Here is an 18014-nt window from a genome sequence, read left to right on the forward strand (position 1 = left end):
AATTACAGACTCGATTTCACAACGAGTACTACCTACCCTAATAACACACATTTGTTTTTCTATATATATATATATATACATATTCAGAGATTCTACAATATTCACCGCCTTCCCTCGCTCAACCGTTTCCATCTCTCTGTTCCTGTTCTCTGTCCCATTCTCCATCGTTTAGGCCTTTCTTGCTCATGGCGTCGTCTACTTCGTTCCTCCAGTATCTTCGGGGTCGTCCTCTTTTCCTCCTTCATATGGGGCTCCATTGGGTTATTCTCTTTATCCATCTGCTGTCGTTAGTTCTTCTTACACGTCCATACCACTTTAGTCTTTTTTGTTCTATATAATATGTTAGTATGTCTGTTTCTATTGATGTTCTTTGCTTTATTTCGTCATTACTTCTCCTATCCATTCTTATTACTCTGCAGCATCTTCGCAGGCATTCCATCTCTGTTGCTACTATCTTACTGCTGCTTTTCTTGTTTATAATCCAATTTTCAGCCCCTTATGTCATAATACTTCGCACTAATGTTTTATAAATCTGTGTTTTTGTCTTCATATTTAGGTGTATATCCCACCATACCAAGTTAAGTTGTCGGATTGCTGTTCTTGTTTGTCCTAATCTTTGCTTAATTTCTTCCTCTGTTGTTGCCTTTTTCGTGATTGTAAACCCCAAGTATTTGAATTTATCCGTTCCTTTGATTGTTACGTTGTCGTCAATCTGTAGATCTTCTATGTCTTTTTCACTTGTAGATAGCTTATCGGTCGATGACCGATAACATTTGTTATTCTATCTGCTCTAAATGTTGCTGTGAAAAAGCTATGAATTAAAAAGTTAGTTTTTAAAAATGGAAGCAATGGTAGGTCTAAATCGCCATGTCAGTTTTGTGCAAGAGATCGTGTTCAATACAAGGTTTCTTCAACAGAGGACAACTAAGTAGATGTGTTATAACTTGTACCATCCCAAACTCTCATAGGGTAACGGAGTCACCAGACAACAGTCCCCATTTCTATCCGTTGGTTTTACATTTGGACACTATGGAACGCAGATAATTGAGAGTACAACACATAGGGTAAGAAAGATGGATATTAGACGAAAGTTTCTCTCGGGCATTTACATAATAAGGAACAGCTTCTTTTCATTTAGCAAGACCAGTTCTTTCTTGTGTACACGACTTAAAATTGCTACTTCTGTCGCTTCAGTCCTAATACGGTTTTCACATTCCTTTTTTTTATCAGCTACTTATTCCGTTTCATGAAATTTTTTACTAGTTTTAATACGTACGCGTGATGAAGTTGATTAAATAATTTTGCTGTTCTCCTAGCACACTTTCCATTTTCAAAAAATATGGAAATAATGTCAACGTAATGTCAACAACAGTTCAAATAACTAAACTATTTTTTTAATTGTATAATAAGTAATCGTTTTTTCTTTGTTGTTGATCTTTTTTGTTTCTATTTGGACAACTTACAGTAACCCTCATAATTCATAATGTATATTATCAAAGTTAACGTTATTATTAGTTTTATAACGGAGAATATACGTCTACGTGCATCCTACTTGTAATTTTCTTTTGTCAATGTCTATTTACAGGTTAAACTTCATTAATCGAATAATAATGATTAGCTGGTGACCGTTACCGCAACTTATTATTAATAACAATTTACGTGTTTCCAGTGGCATCGTTAATAATATTAAAGCGGTTACTGGTTGTTTATTTAATATTACATTTAAATTTTAACAATAAAATTTACCAGGATGCTCGATTCATTACTTGAAACAATAATCCCCGAAGGTTTAATGACTTCATCGGTATAAATAGAAATAAGGTATTCAGTAAGACTAAAATATAAGACAAGGCATTGTCGACTTCTAAAAAACTTACAACTACTTAAAAGTAAACAAATCCAGGACCGGACCATATTACGAATAGAGCTCTGAAGAATCTGACAGCAAAAGCAATAGTATACATATAGCAAAAATCAACAACATTCTAAGATTAAGACATTTTTCTGACAGGTGGAAGGAAGCTCACGTAATAATGATAGAGAGCCCAGTGAAAAACGGTACATTTCCACAAAATTATCGGCCGATAAGCATATTATATTACCAGCAATAAGCAAAATTGCAGAGCGAGTCATATTAGCTAGGCTAAAAGAAGGATCAGAGGAAATCGGAACAATACCCGAAGCACAGTTTGGACACGTGAACTTCAGGTACTGCGTCTAGCAGAATACATCAAGAAAGGGTTCAAGGAAAAGAAATATACAGCAGCCACCTTTCTAGATATCAGTAAAGCATTCGACAGAGTCGAATAAACCCCTGCTGTATAAAATGAACCAATATGGTTGTAGTGAGGCAATGATATGTCTTCTGTCGTCATACTTAGCCGACAGGAGGTTCAGAGTTCAGTACAAAGCCTCCCCATTCGTTATGTCCTGCGATGGAGCTGCTTATAGCTTCGGGGTGAGATAGGTACCACTCCATTATGGAGTGAGACCGATTTGATCTTCGGACACGTGGGTCCCACTGTTCCATTGGAACACACATCTCACTCGCAGCTGGGGTTCTACAAAAATTGTTGTGTGTGTTGAAAGTGAATAGGAACATGTACAAAAAGAAGACAAAACACCATCATCTCATGTTGACATGTTATAAAGTATCATACGAAACAGTTCCTAAAAAGAATAAGATTAGTAAAAATATTAAAATCCATAAAACAGTTCGTCAAAGAAAACGTGATCAGTGCGTGCAAAATAAGTGGGATTTACCAGTGAAACCATGGCGTCTAGTAAACCTAAAAAGAGCTCACCAAGTCAAAATTTCTCGACTTCTATTAGGTCATACCAAGATTACTCATAAGTACCTAATGACTAGTACTGTAAAGTTGTTTACAAAGTCGGAATACAGGGCGAACAACCACAGGCATTTGAAACGCATGTTGGGCTGCGACAGGGAGATGCGCTGGCGTGTCTCCTTTTCAACATAGCTCTGGAAAAGACGGTCAGGGATGCCCAAATAGACAACAGAGGAAACATGTTTAATAAATAATCCCAAATTTTGGCATATGCAGATGATGTTGACCTAGTTGCCGGCACAACACGCAAGCTAGAAGAAATGTATACCACCTTGTCAAATGAAACTAAGATAATGGCATTGAAAACTAAGATAATGGCATCAACACCCAACAATAGAGCCAGAAACATCGGCACCAATTCACGGTTGATAACTCTACCTTTGAAGTGGTGGACAAATTCACATACTTAGGCTCCCTGATCACCAAGGAGAACGTTATGACGGAAGAAATCAAGCGAAGAATAATCCTAGCAAACAAATGAATATGAGAAGCAGAAACTTGAGCCAAAAAACAAAAATAACCATATACAAAACCCTTATACAACCAGTGTTGACATATGGTTCGGAGACAAGGACCACTTCCAAGGCAGATGAAAACCTCCTGCTTATATTTGAACGAAGAATCCTGAGAAGAATATTCGGTGGCATCTGTGGAAATGGTGTTTGGAGAAGGAGGTACAACCACGAGATATATCACAGATATAAACATATATTTCGTGGTAAAGACGTAGTATCCCTTATAAAAATAGGAAGACTAAGATGGGCAGGACATCTGGCAAGATCACAGCAGAACAACCCTCCTACAATAATCCTTATGTCACAACCTGTGGGAAGTAGAATTAGGGGTAGGCCAAAACTCAGATGGAGGGATGGTGTAGATGAGGATGGTAGAAAAATAGGCGCAGCAAACTGGCAACAGTTGGCAATGGATAGAACTGACTGGCGGAATAGACTTGGGAAGGTCGAGGCTCTTTTATAGAGCTGTAGCACCAATGATGATGATGACCTAATGACTAAGGAAGACGTTCCAGTGTATGAATATTGTCAAGTCAACATTACTATTAAACACCTAACAGAATTTGGAAAATATACAGTTAACAGACAAAATAATATTTCCAGTGATTTAAAAACAGTATTAGGTGAACATTTAACAGCCAAAAACTGAATTAACCTTCTTAAAGATACATCTTTATATATTTTAATATAATGTAATAACTAATGTCGCTAACGACCCAGATAAAAAAAAGCTTTTGGAGATATGTTTATAAAGTTTAAATTTGTATTTCTGTATTATATCCAGACCAATAATTACCCACAAATTACATTTCAATTATTAAAACAACAGTTTTAAAAGTAAAAGTATAATTCCACTCGTTGTCCATATTGCATCGTCTTAATATTGAAGTGACCTTGCTTGGGGCCAAGAGGAGAAAACCGACCGACATCCATTGGTTATAATGTAGCTTGAAAATAAAAGAATGAAGCAATACAACGTCGATGTTGGGCACGGGGTCAACATACCCATCGGCTTAGACAAATATCGCATTTCTGAGTGCTGACTCGGACCGTTGCAGGAGTGCCAAAGCCAAATTGTGTCGATTTTAATATAATTGCAATTTGTCGATTGCATATATCACATTTCTGCATTAGATGGTACATCCTGTTTCTATAATTCGCAGAAATATGAGTAGAATAACGAGAAACGGTTAGAAAAAAAAGACGATTTGAAACATCTGTTGAATCATAATAATTTCGCAACATAGTTCCTATTATAGACATTGTTTAATTATGAGTTCCAGCTGAATATCATCAATTATTATTTTATATAGCAAGGGAACTCCGAATGTTTAGAATTTACTATACATGGAGATTCGAATATAGTTTTACAGATGTGTTATTATGTAGTACCTTTATAAATATTTTCTGTTTTTCTGTGTACTTGGACTTTTACAGATCGAAATGCCTAATCGCCCCAATAAATTTTTTGATTCAGTCTATGTACAACTAAATTTGAACACAATAATTAAAAGTTTACTACATTGCTAAAATTAATGTCTACCTAATCAAGTGTTTCCAATGTCCTCCGTTATTAATTTGACAGTATACGAGTACTAAACGATGGTAGAATGCGTTTATTACGTTTCTCCGTGTTTCTCTAGAAACTAATATGGATTCATCGATAATTCTTTGCATTAGCTCCGAAACAGTTGCTTGTTTGATTTTATAAATTCTTCTTTTCAAGTATCCTCAATAAAAATAATCTTTAGGATTCAAATCGGGTGAACAGGAAGGCCATTCAATACTACCTAAATGTCTGATCTAAATGACTCTGAACATTTACACCAAAATGAGCTGGATCTCCGTCTCGCTGAAACCATGTCTTAACAAAATTGGCCCCAAACTTGTTTTACAGTACAATTTCATTTCTAAATAGCATTTCATAATTATAGCTTGTTAAATTTCTTTCTAATAAAAACCTCCCAATTAACTGAGTACATGTGTGGATTTACTTCACCTCATCTCACCTTCAATATCTTAAATTTTAGAGATTTACATTTCCACAGTGTAAATATTGCTTCAAATGGGGTAGTAATGCGCATCATAAGGTGTTGCTTCCAAATAACACCTCTAGCCTCTCCTACCCAGTTCCTACCCTCACCTCCAAGAAGTATGATCATGGTCACACAGGTGAACCCTGGTAACCTGAACAACCCTACTGGACATTGGGTAATCAACCCTAATGGAAGGCGGAGTCAGGTTGACGAGGAAGGGACTTTACTGGTCAACGGCTTCAGACGGATAAGCTGGTAAGCGGAAGGTCACTCTTTTGTCATGAGATTGACAAAGCGGTCACAAAGACGGATGAAGTATAAGGATGCAGAAGGCAAGTAGAAACCACTGCATTAAAGATCCCTAAGGATATCTCAAGAAAAATCACTAACGGCAAGTCAAAAAAAAAAAAACGGACCCGAGTGCCTTTAGGTTCTTAAATGGGACAGGGGTGCGAAGAATCTCCGGAACTGGACAACTTACAACAGTAGCACTAGTACAAATGAGCAGATCTGAAATATAGATACTTAACCTCAGCGAAGTAAGATGGCATAGTGATGGGTACTGGTGTAGCAGCACTGATGATCACAAAAATGGTGTGAGAATCATGATTTAAAAAAGACTACAAACGTATGTTTTTAATATTATTCTCTATAATAGAAAAATAATAATGTTACGTTGAAAACCCACCCCATAAAACAAACCTAATTCAAATTTATGCCCCAATATCACGCAGCACCAATAATGAGATAGATTTATTCTAAAAAATTATAGTATAGGAAGAAGAAACGAAACAGGAGACCGATTAGTACGTCAAGAGAAAGAACTAGTCATCACAAACACCTGTTATCAATCACCACCAAGAAGACTTTATACACGGAGTGCACCAGGAGACAACGAAAATAGTTTGATGAGAAACCAAATCGATTACATTCTTGTTAATAAAAGATTTAGAAAAGAGATTAAAATAAATGAGCAATGAAAGATAAATGAAGCAATTGCACCAGCATTCACAGAAGCTTCAAAAAAAGGTAATAACAGTGCCTCGAAGGAAATAAATACGGCAGCACTTAACGGTGGCGAAACGTTTGTGGGTAGAAAAGAACTAAGTGCCGAAAAAGACTGGATGATACCAGATATTATAAAGCACATAGAAGAAAAACGAAAATACAGAAATAGATACAAGCAAATGAAGAAAATAGTAGAACCGCAGATCAAGGAAGATAAAGAACGCTGGATGGATGAAAATTTCAAACAAATAGGAGAATTTAATATGAAACACGACACACATAACCTACATAAGAAACTGAAAGATATGGGTAATACACGGTAGAGAATACCACAAGTTTTAAGAAACTCCAATGGAGATCTCCAATTATCAGAAGAAGAAAAACAAACTTGGGAGAAATACATCAAGGACTTATTAACAGATATTAGGGAAGAAATAAATGAAAACATTACCAACTAATGAAAATATACAAATTCTGTTATCAGAGGTTCAACAGACAATTAAAAACTCAAAAAGTGGTAAAACGCCAGGTTCTAAACATCCTATTTAAATTTTTAAAACCATTAATTGCACAATTAATTTACAAATATGAACCAATTGTAAAAAATGTGTTTAAACTCCGAAAACCCAAATTCCACACCAGTAACCCCAATATGGTTTTTAAATTGTTACCATAACACAACATTCTTATAAATAAAAATATGGACATACCATTATATAATTCATACATATTCAAGGTATGATTCCATCTAAATTTGAAAGTATAATATCGTAATATTCGAATAAGAATGATATTTTTCTCTTCGCCGCTCTCGACGATTTTACCTGGTAAACAACCATTTACTTCCACCATGCAAACGACCGTTATGTGCATTCTCCGCATACTAGCCAGTTCACAAAATAACCAAATGAAATCTAGATCTACTAGACCATTTACCCACTTTCTTCCGTTTCTTTTTGGAGCTCTTCGGACATGATCGAAATTTATATGGCTGTTTGTTTAAATTTCAGAAACTTGTAATGGCTTTTATGATGTATGTTTTGCTAATACTAATTAACCTTGTGCTCTAGTAATGATGTAGAGATATGATAATACCATATTAAGAAACTCGGTGAACTTTTTATGTATCTCGAGCGATATTATTTGATGTTCTTTTTAAAATAAATGTAAATACAAAAAAAAGGATTTTTGACACGTGTTATTAAGTCCAAATCTGTATTTAAACAGATTTTTGGCAGTTTACATTTTTTGGATTCCTTGTTTAATGCAGTACATTAGTATGACATTTTACTCCTATCTTATAGCCTTATTTTGCTTTATTATTTTTCTTCTATTCAGTAAATTCTGTGTGATGCAAATTTCAACTCGAGTGTTTCAAAGATTAACCAAGATTAAAGAAATGTTACCTCGTATCAATCCTACCATAATTAAAGTCAACAATAAACGTCAGTCGGGAGAAATTAAAAGACGTCAAGAATTTTCTTGAGATTCATTTTGGAGACACTTGGTCCAAAATCCAAGGTTGGAATACTACAAAGCACCTTTACAGAACATGGAACTACCAAGCGTACCCAACCACGAAGACTCATTCTGTGGTCCACAAAGTTAACAAAATATATCACTATTTGTATAATTTGACCACAATAATCTTATATTTTTATTAAATTATTTAACAATTTAACTTAACTATCCTTATTATAAATCAAAATTTAAATGACAGACAAGGGACCATTATTTTGGATTTGCCTAATAATTCCCCTGACACGTTGCATAATCCTTTGGACGACCCCGGCTTCAATTTCTCTAATTTTTATATATATGCGGCGTCTTAACTGTTCCTGATTTTGTGCTTCACATCCGTTATTATAGACTTTCCGACTTAATATTGCCCAGAACTCTTCAATTGGACGAGCCTGAGGTAGGTTGGGGGGATTGTCTGCTTTCGGTACAAAGGTAATGTTGTTAGTTTCGTACCAGTCCCTTGTGATCCTCGCGTAATGATATGAAGCAAGATCTGGCCAAAAGACTATTTGATCATTTGCATGATGTGTGTTCACAAACTGAAGCAATTTAAAGAGACATCTTTGAATATAAATATTTGCGTTTAAGGCTTCGCCTCGAACAACACCAATGTAGGGCTGTGAGATAAAGCCAGCCTCAGAAATTGCACACCATACCAAAATTTTGTCATCAAATTTTTTCTTACTTTTGAATTTTATTTCATCAGGTACATTTTCGTAATCGTTCGTGTAAAACCCATCGTTACCCTTCATCTCAGAGTTTAACAAAGTAAAATATTTTTCATCGTCCATCACGATCAACTTGTTGACGAAATGCACTCGCCTTAACGCCCGGCAACATCTCGGAATTCTCTCTAATTGATCCTCTGTGTATTTTGGAGCTTTCCTTCTTTTCCGGTAGATAATATTGTTACCCGATAGGGTCCTGTATACTGTAGTCTTTCCAACACGAAATCTTCTGGCCAGTTTTCGCTGTGAGACCCCAATTTTGTTCTTAGCTGCTTCAATCAGTCTTGCCTCTCTTATATGGTTCAAAATTCGCGGTCGACCACTTTTACGCAAGTTATCACATGGTATCCCTTCTTCACATTCTCTGATTGTGCGATAAAATGTCGATTTGCTTATGTTTTGATCTCGATAAATATTAACAATATCTCGTTTCGACATTCGCCCAACCATATTATAAACATCTCGACGAATATCAATTTTATAAGACATTTTGGAGAGCACAAACCAAAATATTCTGCTTTGTTTATTAAATGTCAATAACTGATGACATTTCAATTCCATGGCCTTCTTTGTTAAATGCATTTTGCTTCTCAATCAGACCAGGTGAAATTTTTCCCAAAACTTTAGGACCATACGTTATAAAAAAATGTGAAACAAAATGCTCATTACATATTTACAACAAATTATAATAAATGTCAGGTACACTAAATAAAAAATTATTGTTGTGAGAGAGTGAATAGTGAATTTAAGTAAGAAAACCATCAAAACAAGAAAGCTGTTATATGTGGTACATATTACGTACGGGGAAAGATACATGTTTCAATTAATTATAGGAAAAATTTATGGAAGGAGAAGCATACCCACGATGGTTGGCAATCTCCACCACATAAACGACCGGCAAAGTAGAAGGTTTACTTATACAATACAGTGAAAAAATGTAAATTCTCTAAACATTAAGACAGCAGTAATATTATCTACAAACTAAATATTCATTAAATAACTATTGAATGCATGAAATAAATGTATATTCACAATTTATTAGAAGTTCCAATGAATAATACTCCTCATAATTAACATTCATGCACCAGCACCACAAACTATAACAAAAAGCCGTACAATTAGAGTAATTTAAACATACTTATTCATTTATTTACCAACAGGCGGTCATTAGTGTTGGTCCTGTCGAATTATAGATCAGCTAAAGGATGATAAATGACAATGTGTTTGTTTAGCCAAAAAACTATTAGCGATTAACTAGGTTAAAACTAATAGATCCGGAATTGGAGAAGATCGTAATGGTAATTTAAGACATTGAAGTTGTTACGAATTTGGTTTGTTGAACTTGGTGTAAGATCATTTTAATTATAGTTATAGGGTCATTTGTTCCTTCCTATAATAAATTGGATAAAATTATTGCAAAAACGAGACCAAGAATTTTTATGTTGTATAAGTAAATCTCAATATATATATATATATATATATATATATATATATATATATATATATATATATATATATATATATATATATATATATATATTCATTCGAACAATAACATTATATCTCAATTGGAAAATGACTCGGCCTCTGTTTAAAATCGTGCCATAAAGAAACGACCGTGGCATTACAGCAGTCTATAAAAGAAATATGGACACAGAAATCCGTCCCTAACGATTGGAATATTGGAATACTTTGCACCATACACAAAAAAAAAGATATCTTTGAATGCTCTAACCACAGAGGAATTACGCTTCTAAATGCAGCGTATAATATATTTTCCACAGTACAATGTCACCGTAAGGCAGCATAATATGCAGAACTGATAGTAGGAAAATACCAGGCTGGTTTCAGAGGTGGTAAATCGACAACTCATCAGATTGCAACCCAGAGACAAAATTTTAGAAAAAAACACTGGAATATGGCATAGATACCACATATTTATAGACTACAAAACAGCCTACAACCCTGTGAATATGGGAAAGGGAAATGTTCAAAGCAACGAAAGAGCTAGGAATACCAAATCAGTTGGTAAATTTAATAAAACTAACTCTTGACAAAGTTGAATGTAGAGTACGAATTCAGGGGGAGCTGTCTGAACCTTTTAAAACAAATAACGGGCTGCACCAGGGAGACTTTCTCTCCTGTATACTGTTCAATCTGGCTCTAGAAAAAGTAATACGTATGTCACAAATCACAACCATTGGTTCAATATATATAATAAATCAGTGCAAATCCTTTTCTACACTGATGATATCAATATTGTTGGGAGAACTGAAAACGCTGTATGAGAGGTGTATGTAGCATTAAAATAATCAGCTACAAAAATGGGTTTAATAACAAACACCAACAAAACGAAGTATATGAAAATAAGCACGCAACCACAAATCCTACGACCACTTGGTATAGAAAACGACGGCATCGAAGCAATGAACGAATTTGTATACCTGGGAGCGCTTCCTAACACTAAAAATAATACTACCGCAGAATTTGCACAGCCAACAGATGCTATTTTGGGCTCAATCTCCTCCTTAAATCCACAATTATATCGAGAAAAACAAACTCGAACAAAAAGTAATGAAAACATGTTAGGATGTTTTGAAAGAAAACTACTAAGGCGAATCTATGGAGCAGTAAATGACAATGTAGTGTTGAGAAGACAATACAACTTCGAACTTTATAGAATATACCAGGAACCAGATATCGTAAAACATATTAAGATAGGCCGTCTAAGGTGGATAGGGCAGGTAATGCGATTGTGACAAAACGACCGAGCTAGAAAAACGCTCCTTGATAGACCCACTGGTCAGAGAAGAAGAGGAAGACCCAGAAAAAGGTTCCTTGATATCATCGATGAAGCAATAGGAAATATGAGAATACGTGCTTGGCGGAGGAAAGCGATGGATATGGACGACTGAAGAGAAATTCTTGAGGATGCTAGCACCCACGCAGTGTTGTAAAGCCAGAATGATGATGAAGAAAGGACCGAACTTGTTGCAATATTACTAAAAACACGAAATCTTTATTTTTATTCGAACTCATTATAACACAGATTAAAGCCTGATATATTCAAAAAGATAATCAGACAAAAACCAGCACAGCTTATCGATCCTTTTGTCTTGAAGAGTTTTCAGTAAGAGGTGTAAGTTACTACAGGGATAACTTGTATGGGCTTGTGGCGAACAATCCTGCGATGTCGGTTCTTCCTATCATTGCGAAGTAGAATTCACCAATCGTTGGATTGTTCACCAATCGACAGGGAATGTGAGCTGGATTTAGACCGTCGTGATCATTGTTGTTTAGACCAACATTCTTTGAGGATAAGGTACTGAAAGAAATATATAATGAAACAATATATTATTGCAGATTATCAGCTGCCTTATAGTCTACATTATTTTATTTCTTTTCTTTCTCTTTTTATTTCCCAAATTATGAATCTATTTAGTTGGTTGTGTTCCTGAAAATTCGGTAATTAGCATCTTAAGTTAATTGAATCTTGCTAAAGTAATATTAATATATACTCCGTATGATGAGTTTCTTTTCCAATGCCGCCCTTAGTTTCTATGTAAATTAAGAAGTAATGCAAACTAGTTGTAGAAAGTGTATGAATAATGAGTTTGAACTCAATAAAATATTTTACTTATATATTAATTACAAGAAGAGACAACATATTTTAACAGTAATTATAAGTCTCATACAAGAAATATGTCTTTATACAATTTATATACGATGCCACGTCTTAAATAAAATTATAGACTTCTTCCATCACGTACTTTTTTTCTACAAATATAATATAAAAACCAACTTCTCTAATGCTTAACAACTTAATTTTAAAATATTAGATATCATTTAACAATATCCGCTTCAAAGTAATTCCCTTAACACTATAAATACTTCTCTCCGCAACTAAATAACCCCTAGAATTGTTCTTGCGGAATGCTGTTTAGTTTCTGCGAAGAAAAAGGTCCGTATAAGCTAGGTCTGGTGAGCAGTCGGCTGAGAGTTAACAATCATACCGTTTTTTTTGTGCAGAAATCTCAAATGTGCAACACAGAATGAACTGGTGCGTTGTCATAGTGCAGTACTTTGCAAGAACCCTTGTCTCTACCATCGCATTTCTGATATGGCACGTAAAGAAGAAGAGTCCATATTTTCGTATAAGCTTCTAACGTTCCACGTCGCAATTTTAAAGTTTTCGTGTATGTCTTTGAGGATTTCAATGAGTAACTTAACTGTTTCGCTTCACCCTGTAAAATATATCGTACCAATAATATAGTTCTCTATCATCAGATAATCCGTTGCAAAACATCCTTTCGAGTTCCTCGATACACATCATTCCACAAACAAAGGATCGTCATCAGATTCCTAGAGAAACTCCTCAATATAGTTTTTTTTTATATATTTTAGTTTTACAGCTATGGTGAAGCATCTGGTTATGAATGGGCATCTAATTATAAACATTATGCAATGAATTCAATGTGGTTAACTGGCGTCACGAGTTGAGAATAAGAAGTTTATTTTTATTACTCATTAATATGGGATTATAATTAAAAAAAAAATGACTTGTGAGTAAATAAAACGCTATAAATTACGTAGGCGTTGATTTAGAAATTCGTAAAAATTTAAAGTTTGCCATTGTGTTATTAATAAATTAATCAATGTAAAAGAAACATAAGATCATAAAATTAATGATATTTAGTGATTATGTTCAAAAAATAGGACAAAAAGGAACTACAACATTAAAGGGGTTTTATTATTTTATATAAAAAATGCACAATGTTATTCAAGAAATGAACAGGTTGAATATCGATGTACTGGGTATCAGTGAAGCTAGGTGGCCCAACTCAGGTTGTTTTTCAACAGACGAAGCCACAATATATTATTCCGGTAGCGAGAATAACCAACACAGACACGGCGTGGCAGTAATAGTTAATAAAAAATCTAATAGAGCGGTGGAATGCTATTTCCCTATCTCAGAAAGAGTAATGGTACTGAAGTTAGTGACATCTCATGCCAAACTGAATTTGATACAAGTTTATGCTCCTACGGCGAATGCCGACGAAGAAGAAGTAGAATTATTTTATCGAGATATCGAAGAGGCACTTAGAATAACGAAAACAAGAGAAATCACGATAGTCCTAGGTGATTTTAATGCAAAGATTGGAAAGGGACAAAGCGGAAACTGTATAGGAAACTATGGTCTGGGAAATCGAAACGAGAGAGGAGACCGTCTGTTACAATTCTGTCAAGAGCAGAACTTTATTATTACAAACACATTTTTTATGTTACCAAACAGACGACTGTATACATGGCGATCGCCCGCAGATACATCGGAGAAAGTAGTCAGGAACCAGATAGACTACATTATGATCAATGAGAGATACCGTAATGCTGTTAAAGCCGTGAAAGCATATCCTGGATCAGACGTGGCCTCAGATCACAATCCACTTATAGCCAAAATTACACTCACCCTTAAAAATATTAAAAGACATCAAAGAATCCCTACAATAGACACAAGAAAACTTAAAGAACCTAAAGTAAAAGAATGCCTCCAACATGAACTGCATGTGAACTGCAACAAATTGAACACAAACACCAATGATATTGACGAGTACTGGAATCGACTAAAAGATTGTCTACTGGAACCCTGTAAAGAAATACTAAAGACTTCCTCAAGGAGAAAAGGGGAATGGATGAATGACGAGATACTCAATATGATGGAACAACGGAGACAATTTAAAAACAAGGATAACAATAAATACAGAGAGATAAACCACGAGATTAGAAAGACGATAAAGCAGGCAAAAGAAAAATACTTTGAAGAGCAATGCAAAGAGATCGAAGACCTTCAAAATAAATATGATCTGTTTAACCTACACAAGAAAGTCAAAGAACTGGCAGTACTAAGAAAACAAAATCCCACTTGTGCAATTCTGGATAGACACGGTACTGCTATAACACATACGGACGAGAAAATACAAAGATGGGCAGAATATATCGATGAATTGTTCGATGATGAAAGAGGAGATCTGGAGCACATAGAACTTACGTCAGAAGAAATAGGTCCATATATTACAAAAGAAGAAATATTGCACGCATTAAAAACAATGAAGAGCGGGAAAAGCCCTGGACCTGATATGCTTCCTATAGAAATCCTAAAAATTCTAGATGAGAAGCACATTGATGTTTTAGTGACACTCTTGAATCAAGTTTATATTTCAGGCGTATTACCCAAAGAGTGGTTAACATCTATTTTTATTTGTCTCCCTAAAAAGAAAAACGCAAGAGAATGCAGCGATTACCGCACCATTAGCTTAATGTCTCATACGCTAAAGTTACTACTTAAAGTCATCCATAACCGAATATATCACTAATACAAAGATGCCTGGAGGTCAATCAAGATATATACGCATGTTTTATTGACTATAATAAAGCATTCGATAAAGTACGACATAAACATTTAATGAATGTCCTGAAAATTAGATATGCGGACGACACTGTGATCTTAGCCGAAAACATTGAAGATCTTCAGAGACTGGTGACCAGAATAGCAGAGTATGGAAAAGAGTATGATCTAACAATGAATGTCAAGAAGACGAAATTTATGAGAATATCGAAAACTCAAAGAAATAACGAGAATCTTCTAATAAACGAAACCAACGTCGAACAAGTGGACAAATATGCATACCTGGGAACAATGATTAACTCCACAAATGATTACAATCAGGAGATAAAAATAAGAATAGAAAAGGCTAAAACAAATTTCAACAAAATGAGAAGAGTTCTATGTACCAGGGATTTAAAACTGGAAATAAGAGTTAGGTTGGCGAGATGCTATGTTTTTTCGACTTTATTTTATGGAATGGAATCTTGGACCTTGAATGCGACATCAATGAAAAAACTGGAATCATTTGAGCTGTGGGTGTACAGAAGAATTCTGAAAATATCATGGACAGAACACGTCACAAACAAAGAGGTTCTGGGAAGGATGAACAAAGAAATGGAAATTTTAAATTCAATAAAAACAAGAAAATTAGAATATCTCGGACATATTACACGTGGGAGAGAAATACACCTTGCTCCAACTGATTATGCAGGGAAAGATATAAGGAAAGAGAAGCATAGGGAGGCGTAGAATGTCATGGCTGCGCAACCTGAGGGAGTGGTACGGATGTACATCAAATGAACTTTTCAGAGCAGCCGTCTCAAAAGTCCGAATAGCTATGATGATTGCCGACCTCCGCCGCGGAGATGCACCTGAAGAAGAAGAAGATTATTTTATATGGTCAATGGACCCCCAAATGTGAAAAAACCTCGGAGTGCTGCCATTTAAAGGTGTGTATTTTTGAGAAAGGGATGAATTTGATCATATTCCATAGGGTGCATTTTCTTGTTACTAGACACTTGTGAAGTGATACTTGATCGAACGGAGCAATGAAGAAGGTACAAAATACATCCGAACCAACAGAAATACAAGGAAATCCAAAGTACGATACCGGACAAGAATTACAATCGCAAAGGAAAGCTGAATGAAAGAGCGTGGTGAAGAATTGGAATCATCAGAAACATCATGAGACTCGTCTGAAGAATGATCAAGGAGACTACATGTATACCCAGGAAGAACAAGCTAAAATCTAGACAGACTGCTTCGTCCCTCTTTAGAGATAATAGACCGAGTCTCCAACTACTAACTTATTCAAGGAAAATTTATCCAACCCTCCTATTATTCGTGCCGAGATATAAAAGTAGCAAAACTGGACAAGGCCCTGGATATAAATACAATAGCATAAAACTGTTGGAAGATGACAACATCGACTGATAATTTCCAATGCCATATATAACACCGGCCACATTCCAACGGATTGGCTTTATTCAACCTTTATAATGATCCCTAAATTACAAAAAGCAGCAAAGTGCAACGATCGCAGACTGATCACTTTAATGAGTTATTTGCTTAAAGTACTTCTTCGTATCCTCCACACAAGAATTTTCATAAAGCTGGAAGAGCTAAGCGGCAAGACATAATCTGGGTTCAAGGAGGAACTGGGTACACGTGAAGCAGCTTTGTGCTTGAATACGCTCGTAAAAAACTGCAGGGACCAACGAAAGGATATATTGATCACATTCCTCGATTATGAAAAAGCGTTTGACACCGCAAAACACGATGCAATGATAAAAATGCTACACTAGTCTAACAATGACGAGAAAGATATAACAGTTATCCAGAATCTCTATTGGAATTTCAAATTTTGAGAGGGATGCGACAGGGGTGTATTTTGTTTCCTATCCTGTTCAACCTCTATGTGTAGAATGTTTTTACAGAGACAGTTGAAAGCTCTGGGTGTGGTATAAAGGTCAACGGATACTCGATAAACAACAACTCGACACCGCGACAATCACAGACAACGAACGTGATATGTAGGTGATGCCAAATAAAATAAATACCGTAAGAAAAACATATGGCTTGAAGATAAATGCTGGAAAATCTAAATGCATGTTAATAAGAAAAAAAAACGCAATTAGAGTACAACTGCAAGTAGATAATGCTCCAATTGAGCAATTGAAAACATTCAAATACTTGGGAATGATGATGAACGACTAATGGGATTGTCAACAAGAAATAAAATGCCGTATCGAACAAACAAGACAAGTTTTTATTAAATTTAAACCGCTAGTATGTAACTGCAATCTATCCTTCAATCCCCCCTACAGGATCGTTAAATGCTATGTATGGTCCATATTGTTGCTCTATTAACAAGTTGGAAGTCATCGAAATGTGGACCTAACAAAGACTGTTCTACATACCGTGTACAAATAGGGTGAGAAACGAGGAATGTACGCAAAATTGGATACCTGGGCCATATCCTGAGGGAAAAAAATACGCAATCCCTCAACTAGTTATCCAAGGAAATATTGAGGGCAGGCAGACGAATGTCGTGGATACAGAATATAAAGAACTGAACAAGCATAAATAACACTGGCGAACTTTTGCATGCCGCAAAATACAGATGTCTGACTTAAACCCATTAATGTCTGGCGTTGCGTTTTCGCAACAGTTGACACAGCCCACTATGGCGTCATCTTTTGGAAAATGACATGACGTATTCGGGCAGTCAAAGTTCAGATTTATTTCACAACAGTCCCCTATGTATGTTTTAATGGGAATTGGTCGCAAAACTTAGGTTTCTATTAACATATGGCATATTGAAAGTTGTAGGTTAATTTTGACTTCGGTGTATAAATTAACTGGATAAAAATTTGGTTTTTGGTAGCAACGTATTGATAAACCATTGAAAAATATATATCTATCAAGTAAGTGCTATTATTTTATCTGTGCTAGTTGGTACAACTGCCCAAGTA

General features: G+C 35.3%; 1 protein-coding gene across 1 annotated transcript in view; it reads right to left on the minus strand.

Moving 5' to 3' along the window:
* The window catches only part of Clic (chloride intracellular channel protein 5), a 79568-nt gene that overhangs the window by 27148 nt on the left and 34406 nt on the right, over window positions 1-18014 (minus strand). The window lies entirely within an intron of this gene.

The sequence above is a fragment of the Diabrotica undecimpunctata genome, chromosome 8, assembly GCF_040954645.1.
Source record: "Diabrotica undecimpunctata isolate CICGRU chromosome 8, icDiaUnde3, whole genome shotgun sequence".
Classification (NCBI taxonomy): Eukaryota; Metazoa; Arthropoda; class Insecta; order Coleoptera; family Chrysomelidae; genus Diabrotica; species Diabrotica undecimpunctata.